This window comes from Microtus oregoni, unplaced genomic scaffold, assembly GCF_018167655.1.
Source record: "Microtus oregoni isolate MIOR12 unplaced genomic scaffold, Mior012 000044F_ref0000062, whole genome shotgun sequence".
In the NCBI taxonomy this organism is placed as follows: domain Eukaryota; kingdom Metazoa; phylum Chordata; class Mammalia; order Rodentia; family Cricetidae; genus Microtus; species Microtus oregoni.
Window position 1 is genome coordinate 16,978,501 of NW_024543218.1, and position 6,805 is coordinate 16,985,305.

The following is a 6,805-nucleotide window of genomic DNA, read 5'->3' on the forward strand; positions in this document are numbered from 1 at the left end:
TTCTTTTACTGCTACTTCAATAAACAAGGTGCTTGTTTGTTTGTTTAGTGTGTGTACTTGTGTGCGTATGTGTGTGTGTGTGCACGCTAATACATAATGTTAGGCCCTGGCTGTAATCCTATGGTGTCAAAATTCAATTCAATCTTTCATGTCAAGATGGCTTCGTATGTTTATGCTTTAAGGTGATGGCAGGTAAGATACAAAATATGTAAACCAAATATACAAAAAGACTCAACAAAGGAAAACACCTTTAGAAATAAAAGCAAAACCCTAGTGTCGGCTGATACAAAGGTCTAAAACCAGAAGCCTCTCAGTCATGATGGCCAGAAAGTACATGCTACAACAGAGAACAAAAATATTCTGTTAACAGCTCAACATAATAGAGGAATATGAGTTAGAAACTCCTATTAATTTTTCTCACATGAAAAGTAAAGACTTCATCTCTCGGATCTATCTACATGTCTGGCTCAGATAAAGCAACCTATCTAGGTAGGGAAGTGAAATGGGTAAGCCTTTTCAATAAAGAGCCACACTAATAAGCTTATTGCTGCAAGATCTGCAGGTGATAAACAGAGACAGTTCTGCTTCTTGCATGAGTGTGTGAATCCCTAAGAAACAACCCATCAGCTGATACTTTGGAAGAAATATAGAGACAAATACAAGGGAATTTGGAGCTCTAAACAAAATCGAACAGTGTCAAGGAATCAAAATTTGACAGGTGATTGACATGAGAATGCTTTCTGTTTGCCTTTTGGATTCTGTGGCAGATTAGACCTTCAGGGACAGGGTCTTGGGGAGCAACATAACCTGGTGCCTGGTATATGTTCAAAGAGAGGCACAGAGAAAGTTCTGGAAGGGCTCTTTCTGCCTCATCTTCTGTGAGAATGAAGACCATTCTCAGCAACCAGACCGTTGACATTGCAGAAAATGTGGGCATCACTCTGAAGGGGCAGGCAGTCATGGTGAAGGAACCCAGTGGAACCCTCAGTCACATCAACGTAGAGCTGAGCCTTCTTGGAAAGAAGAGGCTCTGGGTTGACAAACGGTGGGGCAATAGGAAAGAACTGACCATGGTCAGAACCATCTGCAGTGACATTCAGAACATTATCAATGCACTGGGCTTCCGCTACAAGGTGAGGTCCGTGTATGCTCACTTCCCCATCAAGGTCATAATTCAGGAGAATGGGTCTTTGGTTGAAATCGGGAATTTCTTGGGTGAAAATTACATGCACAGGGTTCAGATGAGGACATGCTTGGTTCTGTCTCTCAAGCCCAGAACGATGAATTAATTCTTGACAGAAATGATATTGAACTCGTTTCAAACTCAGCAGCTCTGATACAGCAGGCCACAACAGTTAAAAACAAGGATATCAGAAAGGTTTTGGATGGTATCTATGTGTCTGGAAAGGAAACAGTGCAGCAGGCTGATGAGTAGACCTAAGTTACCAGCTCCAGAAACAAGATCCTAAATTTTAAGTATGATTTGGGGTATCTTTTGGGACAATAAAAGACTTGTATTGAAAAAAAGAAGAAGAAAGTTCTGGAAGGATTGTGTATAACATCTTCCTTTTCGTTACTGACTGGTATTTAAACTGCTAATAATTAAGCAATGAGGCATGGTTTTTATGAGGAAAAAAACTGAGTATCATCCAGATTTCCTGACCCTAAATTTCAGAGACTGATCTTAAATTCAAATAACTAGATATTCACACTTGGATCTGAATGTGAAAGGAATACCACAAAATCACAGGAGAATCGGGTCCACCTGTTACCTGTAACATCGAGTTTCCAGGGGTAGAGACAGCATCTATAGCACTGTGACAGGACACCTGGCAGCATGAACTGACTGGGTAATTAGCACAGTTACCAATTTACATATCTTTCCTTGGATGACTCCTTACTTAAAAGTCTTTATTTTGATATAATCTGCACGACATAGAATTCATCCTTTAAATTATACAGTTTAGAAGAGTGGTGGAGTGTGTGTAGTTTTCAACTATGACTATGATTTAACTGAGAACATTTGCATCAAACCAAAATTAACTTTACACCCTCACCTCCCTGCACAGAATTGCCAGTTTTCTTTCTACAGTTACAAATGCCCTTTCTGGACATTCATATGCATAGATACATGAAGTATGTGGTCTTTTGTAAGAAGTATGTGTGATGTTTCCAAGATTCATACATGTTATAGCACACATCAATGAACCCTCTTATTGTAGAGTAGTTTTATAGATATACCATGTTTTGTTTATCTGTTTATCAGTTAATGGATATTTGGGTTGTTTTAACATTGTAGTGATTATGAATAATGCTACTTTTAACACCATGATGTTGTCACATGTTTGAAAATTTTTCTTGGATACTCAGTACCAAAATTTCTTTGTGAACAGACAACCAGAAAGAATGTTTCTGTTCATCTATTATTTTAGCAGTATATTTTCTCTCAAGTTTATATAAGTATACTGGAGCTGACTGGGGTATATATTATATAGTATAGTCATTCATATATCCAATGAGTATATCAAGCTAACTTACATACCCATTAAGGCTTTTAAAATACAATCTTTATAGGTTTTTAAGTGCACAGTTTGCTATTATTATAATTACATTATTGTATACAACTTTTGAAATTCATTTGTTTGTCAACCCTTTGTACCCTTTAATCAACATCTTGTATTTATAATTCCCTCTATGCCCAACTCTGGCAGCCAACATTGTAGGCGTTTAATTGTTTTATTTTATCTAAATGAAGTTATACAATTTTTGTCTCTCTGTGCTTGGCATATTAATTATACATTTGGCATGGAGTTCTCCACGTCTATCCATATTGAGGACAATGACACTCACTTCCTCCTTTGCTTCAGGCTAAAGCGTGCTCCATTACATATTCACACATTCTTGTCTACTCATCATCAATGGACACTCAATATGATAACATTTAAGGACTCAGCTGACTGTTCCCCAGGTAACCACATCATTTTGCACTCTAATCAATTATTAATGATCAGCACGGCGATTTCTCCATATCCACGGCAATGCTTGATAAAACAAGTCTTTACATCCTGGACAGCCATCATAAGGCATGAAATGGTATCTTTGTGGGTTTTTCTTACCTTTCATATGATGCTATTAAAATCTTCTGAAGTGTTTATTGCCTGTCTGCATATATTCTTTGGAGAAATGCACTGTCAATTTATTTACCTATTATAAAGGTTGACTCATGCATGCCTTTATTATTGAGTTCAAAGAACTATTTTTACTTCATTTTAAAGCTATGTGTGCTGGTTTGAATGAGAATGGCTCCCATAAGCTGCTTCGCAGCCAGTCAGTGGAACAGTTTGGGAATGATTAGGAAGTATGACCTTATTGGAGGAGTTGTGCCACTGGGGTGGGCATTGATGTGTCAAAAACATGTGCCGGGCCCCAGTGTAACTTGGAGTTGAGATGTGAGCTTTCTGCTGCCATTCCAGCCTCATATTTGCCTGACTGCTACCTTCGTCCCCATCATGGACTAACCTCTGAGACTGTGAGAAAGCTCCCCATGAAATACTTCTTTTTTAAGTTGTCTCAGTCATGTGATCTGCTCACAGCAATAGAACAGTATCGTAGACAAAAGTCGGGAGCTAGACTTGAGCATTGCCCTTAAAGGCCTGACCATTCCATTGTTTGGGAAAATATAGATAATTTAGGTGCTTTAGACTGGATAAGGAATTGAACTCTGTAAGTGGGACTTAATGCTTTCTTTTGGTAGAGGCTTGGAAGACAGTAGCGTGGAGAGAAATGTGGGCTATGCAGGCACAAGACGTTGCAAACAGGACTAGCAGTAAATGGGGTGGAGACCGTTCTTGTGATATTTCGGCCAAGATTATGAGTATTTTCTTCTCTTTTCCAAAAAATAATAAGTTTGAGGCTAAATTGAAGAATTTTGAACTGCAGTTGACACAGGAAATTTCAAGTCAGCCTAAGAGTGACTGTGTTACATGGTTATTAGTCATCGCTCTCACACAGAGTACAATGAAACTGAGCAAGGGGGCAACAAGAAGACAAAGTGCACAGTTTGAGGGGAAAAGGAGCACGGGGAAATGTAATGCTGGGACCAAGAGTTGTGTACAAGGATAGGAAAAGGTTAACAACAGTCAGGTGATAAATGGCATAAAGGGATGGCAACATCAGGGCAAGACACTACCTAGCTCTAAGCCCTCCATCTGTGAAAGAAGGAAAGGGGGCTGAAGGGTTTCATCAACCTAAATAACAGTGGAATGTTAATGCCAATGTAAATCAAAGATGGGGCCAGGTTCTACTGCATTAAGCATAAGAACTTGGCAGATGCAGCCACTTAGTTGAGATTTATAGTCAAGAAAGATACAGGATGGGTTCTGTAGAACCTTTATTCTCAAGGAAAGCAACCGAGACCAGACATGCATCCAGTCTGCATGGAGGCCCAGCAAGGCCATTTGGTGAAGCTATGAAAATGAAATCTGAATTGTGTTGGAAACCCCAAGATGTTGGAGATCCCTAGATCATAGGATGTCTGCCAAGGAGAACACATAGAGAATGTGAAACTAGCCCAAGAGAAAAAGATGTGTTGCAGTTGGAAGAAGTAGGAGTAAGAAGAGACAATTAATACAAAATTTTGAGTTTGCTTCTTGTGGTTTCAGTCTTGCTTTGGCCCAATATTTCCTCACCACTGTTTTCTCCCTTTTGAAATGGTAATGTACATTATATGTATATTTCTTTTTTTTTCATGTGAATTTTTTTATTCATTAAGGATTTCTGCCTCCTCCCCGCAACTGCTTCCCATTTCCCTCCCCCTCCTCCGATCAAGTCCCCCTTCCTCATTTGCTCGAAGAGCAATCAGGGTTCCCTGACCTGTGGGAAGCTCAAGGACTGCCCACCTCTGTCCAGGTCTCATAAGGTGAGCATCCAAACTGCCTAGGCTCCCCCAAAGCCAGTACATGCAGTAGGGTCAAAAACCCACTGCGATTGTTCTTGAGTTCTCAGTATTCCTCATTGTCCGCTATGTTCAGCTAGTCCGGATTTATCCCATGCTTTTTCAGACCTAGGCCAGCTGGCCTTGGTGAGTTCCCAATAGAACATCCCCATTGTCTCAGTGTGTGGGTGCACCCTCGCGGTCCTGAGTTCCTTGCTCGTGCTCCCTCTCCTTCTGCTCCTGATTTGAATGAACAAAATATGTGATTTTCTTTTTGATTTAGGTTTTCCAGAAGGTTGTAGTTGAGAGATTACCTTAAATGTCTGAAGAAACCTTGGACTTTGGACATTTAAACAGATGTTGAGACTGTGAAAGACTATGGGAAATTCTGAATCTTAACCAAATGTAATTTCAGTTATGATACGGAAACAAGCCTATGTATTAGCATTCAGACACACCAGGCCCACCCTGGAGACTAACAGAGTGCATCAAGCCTATGCGTATGCATCCCCAGGACTCAGGCAGTGTTGGTCCGGGCACTGTCTTCAGCTACATCCATACAACTATGCCAACTTTAAGAAGGCAGAACCCTGCTGTTCACTCTCTTCTTATTCCTCTCTCCCACCTGTCTCTCTTTCTCTGGGTCTCTGCCTCTTTCTGCGCCCCCCCTCTCTTTCTCCTTCCCTCCCAGCTCACCTCCCAGCTCTCCCCTTTCCCACATCGCCTCATGCCTGCAGGAAGTAGCCAGACTTGAACCAACACCCCTATATCCAAGGACTCTGGGATGTTTGGTCAAAAGTGAGATTTCAGGCCCCTGACACCCCTATATCTAAGAACTCTGGAGTGTTTCTGTTATAAGCATTACCCCAGCCTCTGGCATTCATTCTTGGGGCACCAATGGTGCAGAAAGCTCCATCTCAAGTCCCCTCCCCCTGGGAGTTGCCTTGGTCTGGACTCCATCTCTGGAAAAGCCCGCCAAGTGCTGAACCCTCCCTAGGAAGAGTCAGGACCACTCCCACAGGCGATTTAGGCTGCTGCCAAGAAAAAAAAAAAACACATGATATTGGGTTTTTTGAAGGCTCCCCAGCTATCTCTTTCTCACCCCGCTTTCCCTGCCACCCAGGAGCGCTGCATTTATTAAACATGGGCATCTTTTGTTCGGTCTAATTTGGTCTGTTTGGAATTATTTGCGTTGGTAGAGAGGCTCGTCTTAAGATTATTCCTAACAGTATACAAGGGTCATGCCACTGCCAGGGTCATATAGTTCTGGGTGACCTGTGCGGTCATGATGAAGGTGAGGTATGGGCCAAGGTGACCTTGTTGTCATCGAGGGGGTGCACTTTAAGCAGTTCTGAGGGCGTGACAGTGGGAGAGTTGACTCTGCTCCCCACCCTCCTCATAGCCTGTCTACAGCCATCAGGAGAGATGGCCCTGCACCTCTCCTGGGCAAACATTAGAATTGGTCCTGGCGATATGGGTGAGGGGGACTCATATCTTAGGGCCTGAGAGCAGAAATAGCCATCCTCTTGCTGTAGGCTGCATTGGGTGACCTAGACGAGGCAGTGCTGGGACGTTCTACCAGTTAGTAACAGGGAGGAAAAATGAGCAGGCTGACCAATCCAGCTACCATCCAGCCCAGAGTAAGGGATATGAGTTGACCCACCCCGACATCCGCCTCATCTATAAATTGTTAGAACATCCCAAAGTGTAGGATCTCCACGAAACAGGACAACAACAGGATGTCTACGAGGAGCCCAAAAGAAAGCCCATTATTGATGGTATAATGGAGGTCAGAGGCCTGGAACCAAACTGATGACTCATAGCCTTGGACATTTAGAGAAGGTGAAAAGAACAGAGGGAGAACTGTGTGAC

General features: G+C 42.1%; 1 pseudogene; it reads left to right on the forward strand.

Annotated features, from left to right (window-relative positions):
* Nucleotides 1-884: 884 nt before the first annotated feature.
* Nucleotides 885-1,435, forward strand: LOC121434804 (annotated as a pseudogene).
* Nucleotides 1,436-6,805: the final 5,370 nt, after the last annotated feature.